The sequence below is a fragment of the Trachemys scripta genome, chromosome 11 (assembly GCF_013100865.1).
Source record: "Trachemys scripta elegans isolate TJP31775 chromosome 11, CAS_Tse_1.0, whole genome shotgun sequence".
Taxonomy (NCBI): Eukaryota; Metazoa; Chordata; order Testudines; family Emydidae; genus Trachemys; species Trachemys scripta.
This window is the reverse complement of record NC_048308.1, coordinates 44,707,551-44,734,444: the sequence shown is the minus strand read 5'-3', so window position 1 is coordinate 44,734,444 and position 26,894 is coordinate 44,707,551. Positions and strand designations below refer to the sequence as shown.

The 26,894-nt window shown below is 42.0% G+C and overlaps 1 protein-coding gene across 6 annotated transcripts in view; it reads left to right on the top strand.

Annotated features, from left to right (window-relative positions):
* The window catches only part of PDE1A (phosphodiesterase 1A), a 291,971-nt gene that overhangs the window by 111,759 nt on the left and 153,318 nt on the right, over positions 1 to 26,894 (top strand). The window lies entirely within an intron of this gene.

Sequence of the window (26,894 nt, the reverse complement as noted above, 5' to 3'; positions counted from 1 at the left end):
TTCCAGGTGGAGGTAACTGAAGGTATTCTCATAGGCACAACATTAGTAATACACATTTGATGACCTAAAACATTGAGAAGCAACAGATCAAAGGTCCAGCAAGTTACAGGAGTTGGTATCCTATTCACCAAGAGTGAAAGCACTGATCCCCATAGGAAGTACATATATACCCAGAAGAATTTAAGATGTTGTTTTTGACCAAACAGCCATAAATGACCTGGGATCTACTTACCTGAAAGACCACCTCTTTCCCTGATCCTGCTTGAGGTCTATAGGGGTGCCTGAGTTGGAGCTCTACTTGTATAAGAAATTGGGCAACTGGCAGAGTATTCCCTGTGAGGGCTGGCCCCTGAGCTGTGGAACTTGCTTCCATACTCCTTTCTGAAATAACAGTAATTTACCATCTTTGGGGTCTGCTGTAATTGTGAAGAACCAGGAAGACTCTGGTGGGAGTAGATAGAGCTTGGGTTCTCAGCCTGGGCATCATGGGCCCCTGGCATGGCCAAAAATAGATCTGGTTGGAAATTATTTGCAAAAGTCCACGTTTTTAAATCAAGTTTTTTTTAACAATTTCAACCTCACTATAGTTTCAAACAGGACCAGGGGGTGGCAGCCACCCTTCCTTCTGGAAAGGTAGATGGGAAGGGAGTTCCAAAGCATTTTTGTTGTAACATGGGGTTACTGTGGAAAATTTTGAGAACCAATGGCAAAGGGAGGAAGGATAGCTCAGTGGCCTGCTAAACCGAGGCTTGTGAGTTCAATCCTTGAGGGGGCCATTTAGGGATCGGGGCAAAAATCTGGGATTGGTCCTGCTTTGAGCAGGGGATTGGACTAGATGACCTCCTGAGGTCCCTTCCAACCCTGATATTCTATGACTACATGTGTAATTCAAAATAAATAAAAGTGACCTCATATCTAAGTCTTTTCCTACCTTCTTAACTCTGTCTCTGTCCCTTCCTTCTGAGTGTTTAAATGGTCAGTAGATATTTTAGAGTTTCCTTTTTCACTGTTCATGAAACGTGCCAACTATAGTAACTTCTTGTGTGATAGAGAGTGATCAGTGGGACCAGGAAAGCCTCAGTTCATTTATGGGATGTGCAGACTGCTCTCTCCCTTCTGGTTTCATGATAACTGCTCTGCCTTCCAGTCAAAACATTTCACCATAAAAACTTCAGCCTGGAGAGCATTTCCAGAAACAAATTGTTAGTCTGAATGTGGGCTGCAATAACATAGGAAAAGCATTTAGGAGGAAATGATGCTCTAAAACTGAGAGGAAAAATATCTTAATTTTGAGCAAGTACATTTCCTGTGGATCATACTTCTTGAATGTGAGGTCAGCGCCCACTGAAATAACGGTGCGAACCTGCTGCCACAGAGGAACCCAACTATCATGACTGTGTTCCATCTAATGCTAGTGTGATGTTTTCTGCTCATGCTGCATGGCTACATGGTAGGGAGAATGAGCTGTTACATGCAGACTGAGCTCCATGGTGAAAATGTGAGCCAAGTGGGAAATCAGGACAAAACTCAGTCACATAATTGAGGGTTTCTGATTTTAACTGATAAAACACCTTTCTCTTTGGAGGTGGGGGGAGAAAATAAAAACAAATTTGTGTTTATTCAATAACCACCAGACATGATTACTCAATTAGTATTGTCTTCACCTCTTTCCCAGTGCAGTTCATTTATATAAGTGATGACCCTGCTCCTGGGCTAGTATCTAAGGCCTTCTCTATGTGAAGCAGTAATGTGGAATATAGGGGTGTGATCTTTCTAAATTGCACTAGCGTGTTGTGTATTAACTGTCTGTGTAGACCCTGGTGGTGTTCACTAAAGGTTCCATAGCGTGCTTTACGGTAGTGTTGTTGGAAACAATACTATGTTAAAGCCCACTAGGGAATAAACGCAGAAAACTAGGGGTTTAATAACAAGGGTCCAAAGCTTTAAAAAGGACGTGTATGTTAATTTTACATAGAATAAAAATTAAAGTAGATCCTATTTCAAAAAGAAGTATGTGGAAAAAATCTCAGTACAGTATCTGAAAGCCCCAACTCCCTCCTCCCTGATTTTTGGACACCTATGTATAGGGTTACCATATTTTGTGCCTCCAAATGGAGGACACTCCACAGCCCCCCGGCCCCGCCCCCACCCCCGCCCCACCCCCGCCCCACCCCCGCCCCCTCCCCAAAGTCTCCGCCCCCTCCCCTGCTTCCCGCGAATATTTGATTCGCGGGAAGCCTGTAGCAGGTAAGGGGCGGTGTGGGGGGAGGAGGCGCGGCCCAGGCTGGCCCCCCGGCCGACCACCCCCGGCCCGCCCAGCACTGCCGGCCCCGGCTCCCGGCTCCGCGGGCTCGGCTCCCCGCCCGGCGGGCTCGGCTCCCCGGCTCCCCACCCCGCGGGCTCGGCTCCCCGCCCCGCTCCCGGCTCCCCGCCCTGCGGGCTCGGCTCCCCGCCCCGCTCCCGGCTCCCCGCCCCGCGGGCTCGGCTCCCCGCCCGGCTCCTGGCTCCCCGGCTCCCCGCGGGCTCGGCTCCCCGGCTCCCCGCCCCGCGGGCTCGGCTGACCGGCTCCCCGCGCCCAGCCCGGCACTGTGACCCTGGCCCGGCACTGCCCCACTGGTTCCCGGCCCGGCACCATGCCCCCGGCCCCGCACCGGCGCCGGCCCGGCCGAGCACCACCGAGCCCTCCTGATTTTCCCGGACATGCCCGGCTTTTGGGGATTTCCCCCCGGATGGGGATTTGAGCCCCCAAAAGCCGGACATGTCCGGGAAAATCCGGACGTATGGTAACCCTACCTATGTAGAAATAAAAAAAAAAGCTAAAAATACCCCTTCCCCAAAAATGAAATTAGTAAACCCAGAAGTTCTATATATATTTATTAGAGATGATGCAGGTTGCAACACCTTTAGTTAAGGTTACGTGAGACTTTTCATTGTAAAGACCTTTTTTTCAGTTGCTTATAACTTTAAATTTGGCAAAGTGTTTGAGTTGAGATTTTTCATGCGAGGTGTCTGACTCAGGATGAATTTTGTGGGGGAGGGGAGTTTCAGCCAAAACAGTTAAGTCATTTCTGAGAATGAGGCTAGGGGAAAGTGTTGGTTTTTTGCAATGTTTAAAAAAAAAAATCTGGTGACGTTTTATTTAAGAAGTGTTAGCATCTGTGGGCTTTGGAGCAGGGGCTTGAAATTTGGCAGGGGGACACATTTTTGTCAGAGATTTATTTTACCAGCCTCATGAAGATTCATTCAAATCTGGCAATTATAAACTCAAAAAAAAAAAAAATTCAGTTCACACATGTTCAACAGAGACTTGTGAAAAGTAGTAGCTAAATTCTCTGAAGAGTCCACCTGCACTGAGCGTGCTCCATGCCCTCACCACTCCAGTGTGCTGATTGAGGACTGCACATGTGACCCACAGAGCAGTTCAGCATGCTCCATCCTGGGGATGCAGTACTTTCCCTATACAGAGGCACCAAAACAGCCCCACTGTGCTCTTTATTGGTTTTGTTAGTAATTCTGTTTTGAGATTTCCTATTCCTGCAAACCTGAACTCAATGCTAAATTCAGAGGTCTCAAACTAAACTTAAATAGGGTTGCAAGATTTTTTTCTGCTGAGAATTCTTAACATGTCCTGGGATTTATTTACATAGGCATAAAAAATTAAGGGCAAAGAAGTCTTTCTTTATATATATTCTTTTGAGGTCAGCACAATTTCATCAACTCTGCAGTTAAACAGGTTTTCTTCTGACAGCTACACATACAATATCCTGTAGTTAGCTAATAGTCCAAAAGGGTTAAAGCTGAGCCCTTAGCTGAAATTATTTTTCTTGTTGCTTCAGAATGAGCTACTGGCTTGTACAGTTCTAATAATCTAGCAGTTAAACATGCACCAGTACAAATCTTCTAGGTTTTCTTTGAATAAAAAAATCTATTGAATTACAGGAAGGTGTGAAAGACAAACCAGTACCATTAAATGTTTCCACAATCTGTCATGATCATGCCTAAAAAGGGCATTGTAATGTTTGCTGTAAAAGCGAGAAAAGGGAAGTATGGAAAATGCATCCTGAATTTGCTACTGCGGAGCAGAGTAAGTAACAGCTAATTTACCGGTAATGAGACAGAAAAGCAGTTTGAAATAGTTAATTTTCCCTACAGTATTTTTTCCAGAAACATTTGTACTAGCTCCCTTTTTGCTCACTCCCCAAGAGCAGTATAAAGAGCTACTAAAACCTGTATAAGAGTACAGTACCATCACCAGGGGAACAAGGATGTATAAACAGTGTAATTGCTTGGCAAAGCTGCAGACTATCCTACCCCCTCTTTACTGGGTAGTTTTTTCATGTGATGTGACCATCTGAATTTTCTCAGATGAGGAGGTTTATAGAATGCAGGGAAAAAGAAGCTCATGGGAAAATGCCTTTTGTAACCTTTTCCCTGTTACTTTTCTTGACGGTTTGGATTTTTATTCTCAATTGCCTAAAGTGTGTCTGCCATAGTATATGATTAATAATTACTCAGTTACTATCTTGATGTGTAAGTCCAACAAAAAATTACTTCACAAAATGACATCACAGCAGTTTCTGATTGATGTGGGGGAGGGGATTTTAAAATAAAAAGGCTAATAATAGAAAAGGGATATGAACTTAGGCATGTGAGCCATGGACGCCGGGAACTCATTTCTGTCTGACATAGTGCAGTTGATGATCATCCTAGAGTTTTGTTTAAATCACGTTACTTTTTTTTTTTTTTTTTTTTAATAAAAAAACCTTACTTAAATGCTTCTCCTTGCCCCATAAAGTAACCACAAGCCCCAGATTGGGCTGTTTCATAAAAGGCTTTCATAGATTGGTTATTAGTTTATAGGGTAATCTGAAATCAGGCCATTTACCGGAATAGTCTGACCTTTAGGAAACTGGATTATTGTTTAGCACTTATATATGGTACCTGTTAATTGTTCAAAGTTTCCAAGTTTGATTGTGCCAAGATAGTGTAGGAGACTTAGCCTTTGTAGTAACTAAGACAGAGTATAATTACTGTAACATTTTTTCTAACTTGCATACAGCTCAACAAATCATGTAGTAGCATTAGCATTTCATTTAATAGAGGCTAATTGCCAGGACAGCCTTGTTGACATATTCAGCCGAAAGACTTGTGGCTGAATAGGCCTGGAGGGTGAACTATCCACTTATTTCTAGATGTGGTCCCTCAGGGTCAGGTTCATAGCACGTTGGTGGAGCATCATGGAGAGAAGCTTGAAGCACTGTATCTGTTCTGTGCTAAAGGTCCTTATCTGGCTCCCATTGACTCTAATAGTGCAGGACAAGGCCCACATATTGGATTTAATTTGGGGGCGGGGGCTGTCACTTGGGCACTTCGCATGAGCACTAAAGTCACACTGAAAATAATAATGAGCCTGTTATTGAATACTTTGGCACAGAAATCTACATTAAACGATCTTAAACATTGTGATCTACAAAATGTGTGTGTTTTGGCTTAAAATGTGTCCTACAAATGCCTTCAGAGTGGCATCCTTCCATGCACACTATTAGCTTGTAACTGATATTTATCTTTAAACCGCTATTTATTTTAGAAAGTGAGGGTCACATCACAGTTTAAATAACATTCTCAAGCTGCTTGTAGTGCTGTGCAAGCCTCCTTAAACAAATCGAGGGCAGTATCTCTGTGTATGATCACTGGTGCATGCCCAGGTGAAAAACAGTCACACGGGAAATGGTATACAGAGAATGGTTTTCCATGCTGGGCCAGTCAGCAGTTTTGAGTCTTCCCCAGGATGGAGCAGATAGGTGCAATGAGGGTAACTTGAGAATTTACCTTCACTCCAAAACACCTTTGAAGGTCACAATGTTGCCACTCAGCCATTCTACTAAATTTAATAGAAAAGTTCTTAGGGAAAAAAAATATTACAAACCCAGTTTTTTAAAAAGGAAGATAATGACAAATACAAACCAAAAGCTGATTTTTTTCCTAATGATTTTGTGAGTTATAGTAACTTTGAAAATTCCCCTTTAATCCCACTGAAGTTAATCAATTATCTGTTTTGTTATTCTTTATTCCAAACTCCTCCAAATTTAACATCCTAATATTGTAGCTATTTTACATTCTTTTTCTCTAATGTAATTTTTCTTCTCTTACAGTGTTTATTTACCAAGTCTTTTTTTGCATTTCCAATCTTCCTTGTCTGTCCATTGTATTTGTTGTGATGTTCTTATTTTCATTCAGAAATGGTTTATTAGATGGTCAGAGCATAGGTAAACAAACCTGAAATCATAAGTTTGTATTAGTGCTTTTCACTTCTCCAGTGGTTGGTTAAACTACCTACCCATAAACCTGGGTGAGGGGAGCCAAAATTAGTATTAACACATTCCTTATCAAGTTGTGCTCTGCCCCTCACTGTAGATTCATTCGTACAGATTACTCAAGTAACATCACGATGAGAAAAGCACTCTTATGAGTGATCTTCTGCCATGGACCCCAAGTATATGCCCGTGGACCTTTTTAAGATATCAGTGCACTATCTGCAGCTAACTTTTTTGGCTTTTTCTCTCTGAACATTTGTGTAAAGAAGAGCAGTGAGTGCTGAATAAAGACTATGGTAATATCAGGGCTGTTGCTGGAAGTAAACAGAAATGTGATCCCTCTGGGTATATAGTGTATATGAGGTGGTTTCTGAAAGGAAGGGGGGGGGAGATGGTAAAGATGCTGGTATTATCAGACCACATGGACCATGAGCCAGAACAATAAAATTGCTACCCCCTGCATGAACTTGAACCGTCCTGTGAGTTTGCAAGGTACTGAAATCCTGTGTGACTTTTACTCTAAATATGTGCAATAATTCCCAGTGTGCGAAGAAAGGTGTTTGTCTAGTGCATTAGTTGGATGCTCATGTTGGGTTGTGAAAAAAATATTCGTTGAAGGCTAGTTGTATGCTACTGTGAATGCATGGATTTGGTAAGAAATAGCCTCTGGTATTTTGCTGGCTTAGCAGGGATTGCAGCCTTACTAAAGCAGAACAACCAGTGAAGTGAAAGGAGCTTTGAGTGAGCAAGGAGTGCAAGATTTGACCCTGAATTAGTAGCTCTACCTTTCTATGCAAGCATTCACCTAGACCCATGGTAGTCCCAATAGTAGGGCCTACGGTATGTTTAGCTCAAGAATAATTTAAACTGTGGGTAGCCCTCTTATCTATGTTCAGCATGCTCTGGGAATATTGTTTCTCATTCCTGAGTGTCACAAATTTAATACTCCTAGTTTATTTAATTATGTGTAATTGTATACAGCACTCAATTAGGGTAAAATTCTCTCTTGTAAAGAGAGCTTAATTATCACTTAAATCCCATGTAAACCCACAACATTTTAGCTTATACTGGCCCTTTGCACAGATTTCCCTTACAAAAGTTAAGGAAATTTAATACACTGGAAAATAGATCACTTGTTACATGTCTATTTGAGGACAAAACAATGCAAGGATGTCTTTCAGTTGATGAGCATTCATATTCCTTTTTGATTTTGATACCCATACTTCTTTAGCTGAATAAAGTTTTGCATGGTATACTGGAAATATAAGCCACAGAACAGGGAAAACCATGATGCATCCTTAATAGCAGCACTAGCAAAGCCTCCCTTGTACAAATAAGCTTCCTGGGTTCCTTGGATTTATTAGCCCTTTCTCACAGTTACGTTTTCCACAGCACCATAAAGCTGTCTCTGCACCTCAGTGTTCAGTAGGATGGTTTTAAAGTTATTACAATCAAACTCTGACCTCTGACTGTCCTCAGAATGAACAGCTGTTACATGTTAGATATCTTTATTATATGAATAAATATTTCTGTTATATGGCTTGTTCTCTATGCCGTGTTGTTTCAAGATGGTTACTAAATTCCTTTTCAAATATTTTGCCAAATCTGATCAGTTTTTCAAGCCAATATGAGCTTTTTGTGACTAAACCTGAATAAACAACCTAATTTCGGAAAGCAACATTTTCCACATTAGAAAGATTAGTTAGTAGGTGATATTAACTTTTGTTGCTTTGTGATGTAAACAGCAGAAAAACAACTTTGCTCCGGGCAGTTAAGTTTAGAGGACTTAAGGTAGGTTTTATTTCTTTGCAATTAGTTCAAAGAGCAAATCAGAATGAAGTGTATTCAGCAAGTATAAATTAGTTAACTTTCATCAGAGGGGTAGCCGTGTTAGTCTGAATCTGTAAAAAGCAACAGAGGGTCCTGTGGCACCTTTGAGACTAACAGAAGTATTGGGAGCATAAGCTTTCGTGGGTAAGAACCTCACTTCTTCAGATGCAAGTAATGGAAATCTCCAGAGGCAGGTATAAATCAGTATGGAGATAACGAGGTTAGTTCAATCAGGGAGGGTGAGGTGCTCTGCTAGCAGTTGAGGTGTGAACACCAAGGGAGGAGAAACTGCTTCTGTAGTTGGATAGCCATTCACAGTCTTTGTTTAATCCTGATCTGATGGTGTCAAATTTGCAAATGAACTGGAGCTTAGCAGTTTCTCTTTGGAGACTGGTCCTGAAGTTTTTTTGCTGTAAGATGGCTACCTTTACATCTGCTATTGTGTGGCCAGGGAGGTTGAAGTGTTCTCCTACAGGTTTTTGTATATTGCCATTCCTGATATCTGACTTGTGTCCATTTATTCGCTTGCGTAGTGACTGTCCAGTTTGGCCAATGTACATAGCAGAGGGGCATTGCTGGCATATGATGGCATATATAACATTGGTGGACGTGCAGGTGAATGAGCCGGTGATGTTGTAGCTGATCTGGTTAGGTCCTGTGATGGTGTTGCTGGTGTAGATATGTGGGCAGAGTTGGCATCAAGGTTTGTTGCATGAGTTGGTTCCTGAGTTAGAGTTGTTATGGTGCGGTGCGTGGTTGCTGGTGAGAATATGCTTAAGGTTGGCAGGTTGTCTGTGGGCGAGGACTGGCCTGCCTCCCAAGGTCTGTGAAAGTGAGGGATCATTGTCCAGGATGGGTTGTAGATCACTGATGATGCGTTGGAGAGGTTTAAGCTGAGGACTGTAGGTGATGGCCAGTGGAGTTCTGTTGGTTTCTCTTCTGGGCCTGTCTTGTAGCAGGAGGCTTCTGGGTACATGTCTGGCTCTTTTGATTTGTTTCTTTATTTCCTTGTGTGGGTATCGTAGTTTTGAGAATGCTTGGTGAAGATCTTGTAGGTGTTGGTCTCTGTCTGAGGGGTTGGAGCAGATGCGATTGTACCTCAGTGCTTGGCTGTAGACGATGGATCGTGTGGTGTGACCGGGGTGGAAGCTGGAGGCATGAAGGTAGGCATAGCGGTTGGTGGGTTTTCGGTATAGGGTGGTGTTAATGTGGCCATCGCTTATTTGTACGGTGGTGTCTAGGAAGTGGACCTCCCGTGTAGATTGGTCCAGGCTGAGGTTGATGGTGGGGTGGAAACTGTTGAAATCATGGTGGAATTCTTCCAGGGTCTCCTTCCCATGGGTCCAGATGATGAAGATGTCAAAAAAATGTGAAGATGTTCATGGGTCCAGATGATGAAGATGTGTTCACACCTCAACTGCTAGCAGAGCACCTCACCCTCCCTGATTGAACTAACCTCGTTATCTCCATACTGATTTATACCTGCCTCTGGAGATTTCCATTACTTGCATCTGAAGAAGTGAGGTTCTTACCCACGAAAGCTTATGCTCCGAATACTTCTGTTAGTCTCAAAGGTGCCACAGGACCCTCTGTTGCTTTTTAGTTTACTTTGTAACTTTTATTGAGCCATTCTGAATTTGTTTAATAAAACAAAGACTAGTACAATAATATACATTACATTAATATAAGAATTTTCTGATGAATTAAAGCCAAATGCTAATGTTCAAATTCTGTCTACGGTTACCCCTGTGCACTCTCATTGACGTTGGTGGGATTTGAATGGGTGTTAACCAAGGGGCGAGTTTGGCAGTAGACTTAAAATGTTCTGTTTACAAAGAAAACTGTGTTTGCAGAAAGGAATGAGTATCATGATGCTTCTTAAAAGTTCTGGCACGTTATTAAGAAGAAATATGTAAAGGGATACTGCCAAATTTAAAATAAAAGATATTTTCCCATCTACTTTATTACAAACATCTATTTAGATTATAAACACACAGACACACCTATATGAAAACTCTAGATACCATGAAAATTATGTAAACTCACAGCCCACATAGGACTTGGCAACATCTTGCAATAAAATTAATTAATTTACCCCGTAGTAATTCAAATCAGCAGAGCACAGCACTGCCTACTTCATCCAAAGCCCCATATGCTCAGTCCTCCCCTAAAACATGAACAAATAGTACCTTAGAAACTATGGGTCAAGTTTTGCTGGGATACATTACTCCTGGGGGAATTCTGCACCACTGCGCATTTGCTGAATTTGTCTCCCAGAGATTCCCCCTCCCCAATTATAGATTCTGCTGGAGAGGCACTGTAGTTACACCCTTTGCCCACCAGGGGTTGCTGTGGCACCAGAAGAAAGGGTAGCCAGCTGGTGGAGAGGTTGCATTCCTCACAGTGGGCCCAGATGAGGAGGCACGGGAGGGACAGAGTGGGATACACAGGGCTGCTGGAGGATCACAGACTGGGGTTCAGAAAGGCTAGTGGGGGGACAGAATGTGGCTTGGGTTCAGGAGCTAGTAGGGCTGAATGGGAATGGGGCTGCATGGACCACATGGGGACAGGGGGGAGGAGAGGTGCAGGGACACCCGGGGACAGGTGCAGATGTACCTGACTGAATGGGAGAGGCTAGGGGTCAATCAGGGTCTGTGTGGGAGAGGCTCCCCAACTCCCTAACATTCCCTCCTCCTCGTCCCCACAAAAAAACCTGTTCCATACTTTTCTACTCACACCCAACAACCCTCCAGGATCACTTCCAGGTTCCTTCCCAGCAATAACGTCTCTCTCTCAGCTCCTCCATTACCCCTGATTCCCCCAATCCTTTGCACTGCTTCTGAGGGGTTTGGGAAATACATTTCTGTATTGTAGTTTAAATGAATTATTACTCAAAGTTCTGTATTAATATGCCTCGTAAGGAATCTATTTTATCAAAAAAACATTTCCGGAATCTTTTTTTGTCTGTATTGTTGCAGATATACTTGTTGACAGGTATTTTGAAATAAATTACCAAAATAATTGGAATTGGTGTGATTATATTGTTATTTTGGCAAATAACGTGCAGAATTTTGCAGAATTTTGAAATATTATATGCAGGCTTTTTAATTTTTTGGTGCAGAATTCCCTCAGGAGTAATACATTCATTCACAACCCTTTGGAAGTTCCAGGTGAATATCTAAGGGTAAAATATGACCACCTAAGTGAAAACTTTTTTGGAACCTGGTTATTCTCCAGTTGCACAACTATTTTTATTTGCTAGCATTTGTGAAAATGGAGACAGATATCTTTATTGGTTCATTTACCCGATCATAGTAACATGATCATTTTTATATACTGTATAGTCTGGGAACTATATATTCCTGTCATATACATTGGGTCAGTCAGCTATTTCCCAGGCCAGTGCAGGAGTATTCACCAAACTACATTTTGAGTATTGTCTAGTCTAGTTTTAAGCTATGTGGATTCCACCACCTCCCCAGGGATATTGTTCTGCAGCCTAATGCATTTCACTGCCAGGAAGTTTATCCTGATATTCATCTTAAATTTTTCCGTTCTTCATTTTATTCCATTAATGTCAGGGTATCATACTAAATAACTTTTCTTCGTTTGTGTTTATATCTTTCAAATATTTATAGACCTATATCTCCATCAAGCTATATCTACGTAGTTTAATTTTTTTTCTCCTAAATCATTCTTGTTGCTCCCCTCTGCTTTGTCCATATCGGTATGGCTACATGGTGGCTAGTACTGAATAGAGTATCCCAGGTTTGATTGCACCGGCATCATTAAATGTGCTGCTCTCTCTGTGCCCTGAGACATGGTGTCTCTGTGTATTCAGTCCAAAATTGCATTGACCTTTTTTAGCCATATCACATTGTGAATTCCTGTCTTACTTCTCTCTCTGACCCCCTATCTCAGAGTGACTGATTCTATCCCACCGAGTATAGGTATATTGTGAATCATTTTTCTCACAGTTGTGCTAACCTGCAATGTTGAGAAGGAATTTCATTTTGTTGTTTTACAACCACGTTTCCAATTCCTCTCTTGGCCTCTTTTATTACCGGTATTTTTCTGTCCTGACTAGCATTTACAGCTCTTTGTAATGTGCAGATTTCATTAATGTGCTGCCTTCCACATCATTAATGAAAATGTTAAATATGTTTCCCAAAATGTACAGCCAGCATAGAAGACACCTGACCCCAATCTTGACACAATTTTGTTTTTTCAGCCAGTTTTCAGTCCACACAACTATCTTCCTATTAGAATTAAATTTTCAAGTATGATTTAATGTGACAGTATCCAAAGCTTTTCTGAAATCCAGTTATGTAACATCTACTGTATTCCCTTCATCCACTAGTTGTGCAATTCTGTCAAAAAGGCAATCAAGAGTTAATGTTGTTTGTTTCCTTTTAATGCATGTTCTGCTTTAGTAGGATTAGAACTTAGTGATGTCAGTTATCAGCCATTCATTCAATTGCATCCTTTTATTAAAAAAAATCAGTATTATGTTTGCTTTTCTCGGGTCCTTCATTACCTTCCTAGTTCATGATTTTAAAAAAGATATATATTTGTCAGTAGTATGGCAAGCTTGTTTGCTAATTCCATCCTGCCTGGCTGATTTGGAACTGTCATTGATACATTTGAACTACTTCTATATCTACATATCCTTATTGTAATTGTAAAGGGTCTGATCTTTGACAAGAAAGCAAAGCCTGAGGAAAAGGGTCTTGGTTATGTGAAGTTCCAAAGGAGCTGGAGAATGGGCTCCTGGCCCTTAAAATGGGAGCAAAGCCCAGCCACCTGCCCTGCTTCTGAATCTGGTGGATATAAGCAAATATCACACTGCTCCTCTCTGACCTTTTTTTGTCCAAGGTAATACAGGCTCCACATGAACCCACTGGCCTCACCTCTAACACGCCCACATTTAAATCACCCCCATGGAAACCATGCTGAAGGTCTCCTCTGTTGTGTCCATGGAGACGTGGAGTCTCCCTGCACTGATGCTCTGCCAGTTTGGCTGCCCAGGCTGTGGAAATACATTGTTTCCACAGCTTTGGGGCCCACACACGTGAACTCAGATTTATGGGACTTTCTGTTTTCATTATTGTAATGCTTCATATTTTTACACACAAACACAATGCCCTCCTTGCCCATTAACCAATTCTGTTCTGACCCTTTGCTTGATGCTAAAATTCAAGCAGTCCAATTTTTATCCCCAATTCTCTGAACACCTTCTTTCCAATTAAGGTCTGAAACCACCTACACTTTCTGCCTCCACAGTATATGGTTATTCCTGCCGCCTCCATACTTTCATGTGCTAAACACATTTCACCTTTTGGACCCTCTCAGTGTGTGAAAATTCTTCCCCTTATAAGTCATAAATCCATCCTTACTCCTCTAGACCCCCAGAATGTCCTCATTTCCTTCTGGATGGATGGGATGGGGTTCTGGTTCCCATTCTGCATAGCCAGGATGGCTGCAATCTGTTCTGATGCTGACTCTGACCTTTACAAAGAAAGCTTTGGTTTACTTTAACTAAATTAGACATATTAGTCCCCTTAGGGGAAGAAAAACTAGATGGTGGCTAGATCATGACCTCAATCTTGTTATGAAATGCTTGGAATTGAAGGATTCCATAGGAGGGAAACCTGTTGTAGCAGGCATCATGTGGCAATGTGCCAAGTACAAGGAGTTTCTGTGAGGCAGGGGCAACTGAGGACAGAATAACTAGGTAAACATTAAGAATAAAGAGACGTGCCAATACTTAACCTGTGGCTGAAGCAAATTAAGATCTCTTAGGCTGATCAGAATAAAAGTCAACCATATATCAGCATTCAGGGCCAGACTGGGCCTGCTAAGCAGCGGAATAAGTGGGGGGAACAACCCACCACACCCTTGTGAAGCTGTGTATGGGCTCCCAAGCCTTAGGTAAAGAGAGAGGGGAGAGTAGAGGTTGCATGTTCTGTATTCTCCCGTCTATCTCCTATGACACAAGCATGCAGATAGGGGAAGGATCATTTGGGGAGGGTAGTGAAATCCTCAGCAGTCAGTGGGGACTTCCCATCTAGGTGGGGAGGGTGACTCTGCCCTATATGTGCTGGCCAGTGGAGATCTGTTGGCACAGGGGAAGGAATATTGCTATGCCCAGTAAAGGATTATAGCGAAGTATTGGTTCCCTGCTGAGGAGCAAGCCTGTGACAGAGTACAGGGAGTTAATAGGCGAGCCTGCACTCTGATCAATGACATCCATCAGCTCCCCCACACTCCTCAAGAAAGCTGATTATCTAATTGCCTTTAATCAGGCTGGCAGGTTGGAAGAGCCAACCAGCAAATTAGCCCATCCGCTCAAGAGTGATAAAGAGGCATAGGAAGGAAGTTCTAGGGGAGAAAGGAACAGGGCTAGCTGAGCCTAGTCTCAGAGACCTCAGGGAAGGGAGATCTCTGCTCCTCTCAGACTCTGAGGGGAGGGCCAAAATCCAAATGCTCAATATAACTCTCAGCGGTTCTTCTACATGTGACTTACTATGACTTTTTAGCAGAACATGTAATAAAATCAGTCTGTTTATAAGCACCTGAAGGAAAATATTAATCATAATCCTTAATGTGATAAACAGGCATCATGTGATAAATAAGGTGAACTTTAGTCCTCAATGATGCAAATCCTTACACATGTGAGTAGTCCTACTGAAGAAGTAATAGTCAACCATTTAAATTCTCTTGTATATTAGTTAAGAGCTGAAGTGCTTTTAGGTTCAGGGCCTTATTTTCTTTCTTTTTATTATAGCCAGCTTAGGCCTCATTTCAGGAAATCGCTTAAGAGTGTGCTTAAATCTGTCCTATTCAGGAAGGCATTTAAGTGTGTGCTTAACTTTAACCATGTGTTTAAGTTCCATCGATAGGGATGCTTTCCTGAACTTGATCCTTGGTGGATAAAGGAAAATGCAATGACTTGTATCTCAGCTTTTGGTAAGGCAATTTATAGAATTTTGCACAAGTCTCAGGGAAATTGGCGAGATTTGTATTTGATGGATGAATGATTAGCTAAAAATAAACTGAACACTGAGTATCGTTCAATGTCTACGATGTGTTCAGTAAGGTTCAACAGGGTACATTCTTCATCCTCTATGATTATAAAAATATTGAATAGTAGTGAAGTCAAAGGAAAAGTTAATCAAATTCAGATAATACTAAGAATACTTATGGATTCTTCAAATAGGATAGAATTTTGGAGAAATGTCCTGAACTCTTTAAAATCTGATCCAAAACACAGTTATTCACAGGCAAAGGAATAATAAAATTCACCAAATAAAATACAGTGAATATTAACTAGGCAGCAGAAAAACTATGCCCATCCTGAAATGTGTATAATCCTTTTGCTTTCAATGGGTGGCCTTATATGTTGCAAACAGAATTGCTTTGAAAGTCATCTCAAACCAGCACAATGTCATTATACTGAAATACCACACTGCAAAATGAATATGTTTTGCAACATATTTTTATATAATAATGAAGTAAAATAAGATGATGCAAAATTGTGACATTATTAGGCTCTCAAAGACTGTTTTTGAGTGATGGAAAAACAGAGCACGAGGAATTTTGATAGTTACCATACTTTGTAATTTATCTTACAGGAAATATTAACCCTCAGAGCCACAGCAAAGGCTAAACAATTGAATAAAATGAAGCTATCTCAAAAAAAGCTAATGAGTAATTGTTTTAGGGGCTACTTAAAAAAAAGAAGAAAAGACAAAGTTCAGGAGAGAGCAATAACATAACTTGTTTGAAAAATAGGATGTGAGGAGAAAGGTTAAAATAAATGCTCAGCTAGAGAAAAGAAATTGAAAGGGAGACTTGTCTACAAAGATGTGATTAAAAAAGACAAATAAATTATCTTCCATCCAGTGAATGAATGCTGCACCATGGATAATATAAATATGATGAAATACATTAGAAGTATAAGAAATATTAGGCAATTAAGAGAAGCTGCCAAGGCAGATCATGGACTCCCCATAACTAGAATACAGTAATCAAGTTTATTTATCCCTCTATTAAGATGATTTAAAAGTAATGAGAGCCTTTGAATTTAGGAACAAGTAGTTTTGTGAGTAGAATAAAGGCATGTTATTTCCTATACTTGGATTGTTCCCCTTTCCTTTTAAATTACATGATCTACTTAATGAGGTTTCAAATATATGAGCAGGAAAACCAATGACCTGAAGAAAAGCTTTGTGGAAGCACAAAAGCTTGTCTTTCTCACCAGCAGAAGTTGGTCCAATAAAAGATATTACCTCAGCCACCTTGTCTCTCTAATATGTGGGACCAGCATAGCTACAACAACACTGCATACATGGAAACAAGTTGTTTTTTTTGGTGCAATGGGGTTAAATTAGATAAAACTTAATAGCCAGCATTCTATCAATTCATACAATGCATTATCAGCTAGTTTTTAAAATGCTAACATTAACCAGGTGTGACTGAAAGCACCCTATAGTCGTACCCTATAGTCGTATAGTCAATAGTATCATAGTGAAATGTATGTAGCAACATTATAAGTAAAAACAACAAAGAGTCCTTGTGGCACCTTAGAGACTAAAAAATTTATTAGGGCATAAGCTTTCTTGGGCTATAACCCACTTCATCAGATGCATGTAGTGGAAAATACAATAGGCAGGTATAAACACACAGCACATGAAAAGATGGCAGTTGCCTTACTGAGTGGGGGGTCAGTGCTAACAAGGCCAATTCAATTAGGGTGGATGTGGCCCATTTCCAACAGTTGACAAGAAGGGGTGAATATCAACACCGGGAAAATTATTTTTTGTAGTGACCCTTACCACTCCCAGTCGTTATTCAGGCCTAATGTGATGGTTTGCAAATTAATTCCAGTTCTGCAGTTTCTCGTTGAAGTCTGTTTTTGAAGTTTTTGTTGTTGAAGAATTGCCACTTTTAAGTCTGTTATTGAGTGTCCAGGGAGATTGAAGTGCTCTCCTACTTGTTTTTGAATGTGTCACAATTCTTGATGTCTGATTTGTGTCCATTTATTCTTTTGCGTAGAGACTGTCAGGTTTGGCCAATGTACATGGCAAAGGGGCATCGCTGGCACATGATGGCATATATCACATTGGTAGATGTGCAGGTGAACCAGCCCCTGATGGCGTGGCTGATGTGGTTAGGTCCTATGATGGTGTCCCTGGATTAGATATGCGGGCAGAGTTGGCAACGTGGTTTGTTGCAGGGATTGGTTCCTGGGTTAGTGTTTTTGTTGTGTGGTATGTAGTTGCTGGTGAGTATTTGCTTCATGTTCTGGGGCTGTCTGTAAGTGAGGACTGGCCTGTCTCCCAAGGTGTGTGAGAGTGAGGGATCGTCCTTCAGGATAGGTTGTAGATCCTTGATGATGCACTGGAAAGGTTTTAGCTGGGGGCTGTAGGTGATGGCTTAGTGGCGTTCTGATACTTTTTTTGTTGGGCCTATCCTGTAATAGGTGACTTCTGGGTACCCTTCTGACTTTCAATCTGTTTCTTCACTTCACCAGGTGGGTATTGTAGTTTTAAGAACGCTTGATAGAGATCCTGTAGGTGTTTGTCTCTGTCTGAGGGATTGGAGGAAATGTGGTTGTATCTTAGGGCTTGGCTGTAGACAATGGATTGTGTGATGTGGTTCAGATGAAAGCTGGAGGCATGAAAGTAAGTATAGTATTCAGTAGGTTTCCAGTATAGGGTGGTGTTTATGTGACCATCGCTTATTTGCACAGTAGTGTCCAGGAAGTGGATTTCTTGTGTGGACTGGTCCAGGCTGAGGTTGATGGTGGGGTGGAAATTGTTGAAATCCTGGTGGAATTCAAGGGCCTCCTTCCCATGGGTCCAGATTTGGGGACTATTCATACCTTCAAGTCAGTGCCACTCCTATGGGTACCCATATGGCCCCACAGTATGCCAACATTTTTATGGCTGACTTAGAACAATGCTTCCTCAGCTCTCGTTCCCTAGCACCACTACTCTACTTGCACTACACTGATGACATCGTCATCTGGACCCATGGGAAGAAGGCCTTGTTAGCACTGACCTCCCCACTTGGTAAGGCAACTCCCATCTTCTCATGTGCTGTGTATTTATACCTGCCTACTGTATTTTCCACTCCATGCATCTGATGAAGTGGGTTATAGTCCACGAAAGCTTATGCCCTAATACATTTGTTAGTCTCTAAGGTGCCACAGGGACTCCTCGTTGTTTTTGCTGATACAGACTAACACTCTGAAACCTGTCACATTATAAGTAAAGTTATGAATTCCCCTTTGATGATGATGTTAGCACATGTTCAAATCCACATAGCCCTGACTAGGCAGAAGTTGTTAAACAGGTCTGTCCTAAACAAACAAATGTATTTACTTCAGTTTACATATAAGTTGTAAACAGGGTCCTCAGAACAGCAAGAGGGGCTAAACTGGTTCCTCAAAGCCCAAAAGACAAGCTAATGCCTCTAGCCTGATTGGCAAGTGGCCATTCTTTGGTAGTGAAGGGTGGGGGGGCAGAAACAGATTGATCTGCCTTTTAGCAGACAACAAGGAACCTCTTTCACCAGAGACACCGTGTCTCCATCCTCACAGCTGGAAGGAGCTTTATCAAGGGGTGACCCTCAGGAAAACACATTTCAAAGGGTCAAAAACACTCCAGGTTATCTTTTTCTCTCTCGCTCTCTCTTTTCACTTAAGAAGACAAAGGAATGAATGTTTTGACTTTGGGAGGGATCCTGACATGAACATTTGGTCAGCAATGTTGCTGGGAACCTGTTGTAAGGATTTTAAATGGAACCAAATCTAGCTTTTTAAATTTTAGCTTCTAGAAGGCATTTTATCTTTTCCTCTTGTAACGGTTTCTGATTTTAATACTTTATAATCTCGCTATGTAACTAAATAAACTTTTTATTTTTAATTCAAACTAACCCAGTGTTGTGTTTAAATTGAGCTGTTTGGTAACTCCATTTAAAGTAGCAGGCTGTTAGGTATTGACCCCTTACAGGAGCAATGGACCTATAATATCTGAACTGTCCAGGAGAAGGCTGGATTCTGGAGAACACACATTTTGGGGAGAAATTGGGACTGGGAGCGTGATGGTGTCACCCTGAAATTAGTAACCAGGGCTGCTGGAAGCCAGTGAATTGCTGGTGTGTTGCTGAGAGGCTTCTGGGATCAGAGTTCCTGGACCAGGACTGCAGCTATACACAGACGCTCAGGGTGTGACCTGCATGCTGTTTGTGAGCTACAGCAGCAAAGCATGGTGAGGCACCAAGGTCACAAGGCAGGTGGTGACATAGCCCCTCACTGGTCTGGATTGCACCCAAGAATGTGACACCAGGCGATGGCAAATCTATTTGTCAAGGGTTACGTTCACTTGTCATAGAGACTTATAAACAGAACAACTTTCTGGTATGAGTCTAGCTCATTACATTATATTATGAGTTACGTTCCTATTCCTGAAAGCTCAGGACTCCAAGAAATCTCTCCTGAGCACATTGTTCCTACTTGTGTAGTTCTTACTCAGGCAAAAGTCCCATTGAAGAACATTAGTATTAGTATTAAGTAAACTGAGGCAATGTCTTTATTTTAAGCTAGTTGAAGTTAACTAAGGACCTGGCACTTCTTCCTACATAATCCTGTATTCAAATCCAAGGAGTTTGGCCATTGACTTCAGTAGGGTCAAGATTTTACACCAGGAGCAAAAATGAAAACACAAAATGAAGACTGTCCCTGCCTGAAGGAGCTTACAGTCTAACAGACAAACACAGAAGGGACCAGGTGTACTGGGAAGGCCAAAGGAGGAAAACCATGGAGTACTTTTGTTTGTTTTAAGAGGATGACTTACTTCCTGGAAAAAGGTGATCACTGAGGAGGAATTTGAATGATGAAAAGGGGGTGACTTGGTGAGCCAGGATGGAGAGAGATGTCGGGGTATGCAGGCTGATATCAAGGATATGTCCTTTTGCCGCGTGGAAAGGGGCAAATGTCTCTGACATTGTTCCCCAACTGCTTGGGACTGTGCAGAGAGCCTTCCATGGGGTACAGCCAGGAAGAGAGCCTTGAGGAATTTCTAGTACCCTCAAGTTCTTTCCACTGGTGTTTCCAAGTGAAGGGGCAATCTGGACTCAGAAAATGGCCCAAGCCGCAAACTTCTTGATCCAATCTTAAAGTTCAGGTATGTATGGATCTGGGATATTAGTTTAGCCCTTGGACCAGTCCTAAAGTTTGTATCTGGATCCATAATTCAGGATAGTAAGTCCAACCCCAAACTCTGGATCCATCTTTTATGTAGGATGTTGCATTGCATAACACAAAAATCCCCACTGTACATTCACCAGTTCACTCTAATAAACACCGTGATGTCAGTGTTAATAAAACCCCAAGTATTTTGGTTAAGAGTTTTATGATGCTGTGTGGTCTCTGTATTTTAACAAAAGATTGTGAGCTAGGAGGTTCCCTCTGATGATCCTTGCTCATGTGTAGACCTCCCTAGGTATCTACCAATTCATCTGGAAAGTGGGAGACGTTCAGTTGGCATTGCATCAGCCTTTATAATCTATCAACTCTAGCACTCTGGTTCCTAACTCCAGTGCCATTATGGATAAGGTACATACATAAATGGTACAAAACCACTCAGTGGTTTGAGCATTGGCCTGCTAAACCCAGGGTTGTGAGTTCAATCCTTGAGGGAGCCATTTAGGGATCTGGGGCAAAAATTTGTCTGGGGATTGGTCCTGCTTTGAGCAGGGGGTTGGACTAGATGATCTCCTGTGGTCCCTTCCAACCCTGATATTCTATGACCTATATGTTTATAAGCACCAAGAATTACTTTGGTTCTATAGAAATAATACAAACATGAGCACAAATACAGCTAAACTGATATGTCATATTCTAATCAGTGAAATGCTTAACAATACAATGCCCTTTATGTCTACAGTACTATAATTCTTGGGAAGCACAGTAGTTCTGTTTTTCTTGGAAGTAAAGTTACCAAGATTCTGCAGTATGATGTATGTACATCAGTTTTTTTTCTCATGCAACACAGGAACTTTAAAAAAAGCTATTAAACATCTTTAACCTTCTGCAATTACATCTTTGAAATCTTTCCACAAAAAATGTTGCAAAGTAACTAGAAGAACTAGACATCCATTATATACCCTGCAATTTATTCAACAGAGTGCTGTACAGCAGCAGAAATGGCACTGAAAAGTGACACATGGAATAAGAGAGAGCACGGACAATCTATTACATTATTACAGCGGTCGGCAACCTCTGGCATGCGTGCCAAAGACGGCACGCAAGCTGATTTTCAGTGGCACTCACACTGCCTGGGTCCTGGCCACCGGTCTGGGGGGCTCTGCATTTTAATTTCATTTTAAATGAAACTTCTTAAACATTTTAAAAACCTTATTTACTTTACATACAACAATAGTTTACTTATATATTATAGATCTATAGAAAGAGACCTTCTAAAAACGTTAAAATGTATTACTGGCATGCGAAATCTTAAATCAAGAGTGAATTAATGAAGAGACTGCACACCACTCCTGAAAGGTTGCCGAACCCTGCATTATTACAACATTAACTTCAGAGAAGGGGTTTCTGTATCTGAGTTTAAGTACTTTATGTTCATAAGACTTCACTGCCTGTCTTTTAGTGGAATATAAAGTGCTCTTATCCAGTGTGCAGTTCCAATAACAGCTTACCTATAATTAAAAGTAGTTGGTATCACTCAGGCAGATCAAGAGAGTGCTTTAAAACTTCAGAAAGATAGTAACAAATATCCTGATAAATAAATTGGGGCAAATTTTTAGTAACAGCTTCTAAACTTGCATCCAAAAAAGTATATGTGTATTTGAAATGGAAAAGGGAGTATTAGCATATACAAATAGGACAGTTGGTTGGTTGACTGCCTCATTTGTGCACACAATTTGCATTCCAAATTTAGAGTCTGACTTGATGCTGGCTGATAATCTGAGCCCGAGAAACTTCCTTGGGGTAAATTTAAGTCTGGTTAATCATTTATTCTTTGTTTGCTGGTAAAACATAATGACTTTGTTTGCAAAAGGTTGTAGAGAATGGTAAGTGCTTGTCATAAACTTAGCAGAGTTGTTGACAAAATCTTGTGAGCATTAAGGTCACATTAGGGCCATAGTCTGCCCTTGGATTCATACAGGCAGCTGCCATTGACTTTAATGAGAGCTGCCCACATGTGTCCAAGGTTAGAATTTTGCAGTAAGTTTGGCATTGCTGAGGCTTCTTGTGGAGTAATGAAGCAGTACCTAGAATTCTTGTAGTTCTCTTCCATGTAAGAATCAGGAGAATGCTTGTCCATAGGAAGAGAACATTGTGTTTAATTACTAGTTTGCACATAATAGAACCTATAAATGAACTGTTTTTTTCCAACAGATTTTTTTAATCTTTCTTTTAAAGATACGTGATCTGAGATAGGAGATTTACTGTAAAACTGCAGTATTTGAATATGGGATTTTTAAAGCAGCTAAGTGATTTAAAAGCTCAGTTACCGCCCTTCTTTCAGCAATGTACTTAAGCAAGTTCACAACTTTACTTAGGGATGTGGTGGATTCTCCATAACATGACCTCTTCAAATACGTTTTAGATGTCTTTCTAAAAGATATGCTGTAGCTCAGCCAAAAGTTGTGGAGTTGATGCAGGAATTGCTGGGTGATATTTATAGTCCTTGCTTGTTATGCAGGAGGTTAGATGAGATGATCATAGAAATCCCTTCTGATATGAAAATCTATGAAGTTTAACCACATGAGCCGCCACATTGATTTAGATGGGACTGCTCATGTGCTTAAAGTAATGCATATACTTAAGTACCTTGCTGAGTCAGAGGCTAAGTTAGCAGTTGATCCAGTTTTTCCACCAGAAAATCATCACTGCAGATCAGTTGTTCAAGTGGGCAAATGGATGTTGGAAATGGTCACACAGGGTGCTTGCATCTCTTGTGGGGCAGTGGAGTTTGGGTGAACTGAGTTAGGCAGAGTGAGGCCAGAGCACTCGTGATCAGATTCTCCTCTCCACCTTTGGGAAGTGAGGAACCACATAAAGGCTTTTGGAAGCTACAGGAGAACCTCAGAGTTACGAACACCAGAGTTACGAACTGACTAGGGTTATCATATTTCAACAATCAAAAAATAGGATGGGGGGAGAGCCCCGCCTTAGCCCCGCCCCCACCCTGCCCCCATCCACTCCCTCCCACTTCCCGCTCCCTGACTGCCCCCCTCAGAATCCCCCCCCCGCTCCTTGTCCCCTGACTGCCCCCGCCTGGGACCCCTGCCCCTAACTGCCCCCCAGGACCCCACCCCCTACCTAAGCCTCCCTGCTCCTTGTCCCCTGACTGCCCCCTCCTGAGACCCCCCCACCCTAACTGCCCCCCTAGGACCTTACCCCCTACCTGTCCCCTGACTGCCCCGACCCTTATCCACATCCCCGCCCCCAGACAGACCCCCGGGACTCCCATGCCCATCCAACCCCTCCTACTCCCTGTCCCTTGACTGCCCCCTCCAGAACCCTCCTGCCCCTTCTCCAACCCCCTGGATCCCTTACCGTGCTGCTCCGCAGCACACTCCAGGGAGCATCTGCACACAGCCACAACTTGCTCAGAGGGCCTGGGGGTGGGGAGACTTCAGAAGACATTAATGGGGGGGACCCCCCAAGGCCTCTAACCATCAACTGTCTGGGGCTTTGTTTTTTTTAAATCTTCCCCAAAATCTATCCCCCAGCGCCCAGCACCAGCCTGGGCATGGCTACTGCTGCCAGGCGTCCTTTCCATTGGTCAAGTACCCCGCAGTCACCCTCCCCTTGCCCCCGCTCCGTTCCAGCGAGGGCACGACCAGCGCCCCGCGAGGAAACGGACACCTGGGCTCCAGACAGGAGCTAAACTCTCTGTTTTCCCTGCTGCGGGGTGATTTTCTCCCCCCTGCAAAAGCAAGTTAGAACAGCCATGCCCCCTCTCTCCCCAGGGAGCAGCACACTGGGCAGCAGGGGAGTGGGAGGAGGAGGAGGAGGCGGCAGGAGCTCTAGAGCTGCCGGAGGCTGCCTGGCCAGTGATTTGAAGCTGCAGGGGAAAGGAGAGGAGAAGGGGAGGAGAGGCTCTGGCTGCTGGAGCACCATGCCAGTGGCTCAATCCAGACAGCCGCCCTATCACCCGCGCCGTGCTCTGCAGGGGGGGAGAATGCCGGACATTTTAAGATATTTACAAATCCCCCCCCGAACGCTATTTTTAACCTAAAAAGCTGGACATGTCTGGGAGAATCCGGATGAATGGTAACCCTAGAACTGACCAGCCATCCACGCACCTCATTTGAAACTGGAAGTACATAATCAAGAAGCATCAGACACACACACACAAGAAAGAAAGAAAGAGAAAGAAAAAAAGTACAGTACAGTGTTAAACGTAAACTACAAAATAAAAAGGGAAAGCCACATTTTTCTTCTGCATAGTAAAGTTTCAAAGCTGTATTAAGTCAATATTCAGTTGTAAACTTTTGAAAGAACCACCATAACGTTTTGTTCAGAGGTATGGACAACATCTGTTCTGGAGGTGTTCATAACTCTGAGGTTCTACTGCACTTCGTCTAGCAGTGGCTCCATAATCAGTACCAAAGGCTGGGGGAGGGGATTCATTCATCTGCTCAGCATTAGCTTAACTACTTGAGACAGGCACTCCACTCAGGATTTGTTTCTAACGGAACTGGAAACATTGAAATGTTTTGCTTCAGGTTCATCAACTTTTACAACCTACTTTGTGCTTTAGCAAAGTAAAATATATATATCTCCGTTAGAGTCAGAGTTAGAAGGAAGATCAGGCTGCAATGCCTTGGCATAAATTGTTAGTTCACAGTCCAAAGGAAAAGGGCAGTTAATTGATCAAACCCCATTTCTTCAACAACCCCTTTGTTACAGTACGAGGTTTCTGTGGCTGATATTCAAAACTCCAAAAGCAAAATAAAAGTTTTAAAACCATGTGTTTGAGAACTAAACTGAAATAGGTAGTAAATGATGATAGGTAAGTACCTGGGAAACATCATCCATTCATTTTGTGATATAGTGCCACTCATCCTCTGACAGAAAACAGGCATTCTTCTTCCCACAAATTTTGTAGCACTGTATTAAATATGGCCCGTTTCCCAGCAGCTTTCAAAATCATTTTATTTCTACTTAACAAATTTGGTTCGTGCGCTATAGAAGTAAATCTTGGCAGTGAAAACGGTTTTGAATGTCTATAAAGTTGCTCAAAATATGAAAACCTATTTATGAACTTAAAAAAATAAACAAAAAATTAACTATGCCTTAGCACTGTTTATTAGAAAACAGTAGAATTGACAATGACAACTGCATCTCTGCACTGTGAAACTGGAGGGGCAGGCAAAACAAAATGGTGCGATCAGGAGTTGGACAATACTGCTAGATAGGAATTAGGGTAAATGGACACAACACGTTGATGAGTTATTCCTTGGGCATCATGAAGAAGTCTCATTCAGAACCCCTGAAAAGTCATGGAATTGTGCCTTTTCTAGACAGGAGAAAAGTGAAACATTTTCCATTATTACTGAAATATCTTGGGTTTTCCATGGGGTAGAAAGCTTTGCAGGCAAAAAACAAGGCCTTTCTTCCTTGGCGTCTTACCAGCATAGAAAGCTGCTTTGGTTGCATAAATGCAAGTGCATCAGAAACTTGCAAGACTAAGGGTACGTCTATACTTACCTCCGGGTTCGGCGGTAGGGTGACCAGATGTCCCGATTTTATAGGGACAGTCCTGATTTTTGGGTCTTTTTCTTATATAGGATCCTATTACCCTCCACCCCCTGTCCCGATTTTTCACACTTGCTGTCTGGTCACCCTATTCGGCGGTAAGCAATCAATCTTCTGGGATCGATTTATCGTGTCTTGTCTAGACACGATAAATCGATTTTTATTTTTTTAAGTCTAGACACGATAAATCGATCCCGGAAGTGCTCGCCGTCGACACTAGTACTCCTGCTCCGCAAGAGGAGTATGCGGAGTCAACGGGGGAGCCTGCCTGCCACGTGTGGACCCGCAGCAAGTACCTTGTAGTTCGAACTAAGATACTTCGACTTCAACTATGTTATTCACGTAGCTGAAGTTATGTATCTTAGTTCGAACTGGGGGGTTAGTGTGGACCAGCCCTTAGTGTTTAAAAAAAAAAAACAAGAATGGATAATTTTTTTGGTGTGCACAGATTAAATTAATTCAATGATAATTTTGCAAGATTGAAGGAAATTAACAAATTGTGTAAATCTGCTGAGATCTGAAATAAAATGTCATGAACATTTCAGAGTGAGCAAAGCTAATATAGTTTTTTCCTCAACTCTTCTTTTTAGATATTGGGGTTTTGTCTGTCATTCTAGAACTCTCAACCCCTGACATTAGGGATAATTGTCTTCTTTAAATGAGATTCCTTGTGAAGTTTTAGTTAATAAATTCCAAGATTTTTAGGGTCAGAAGGGATTGTGATTGACTAATCTGACATTCTGCATAACACTGGCAGAGGACTTCCTTGAATTAATTTCTGTTTCAAGTCCAATAGCTCTGTTTGAACTACAGCATATCTTTTAGAAAAATATCCAGTCTTGATTTAACAATTTCCACTGATGGAGAATCCACTACAATCCTTGGGAGGTTGTTCCAGTGGTTAATTACCTTCACTGTATTTAAATAAATTGTGCCAAATTTCTTGTCTGAAT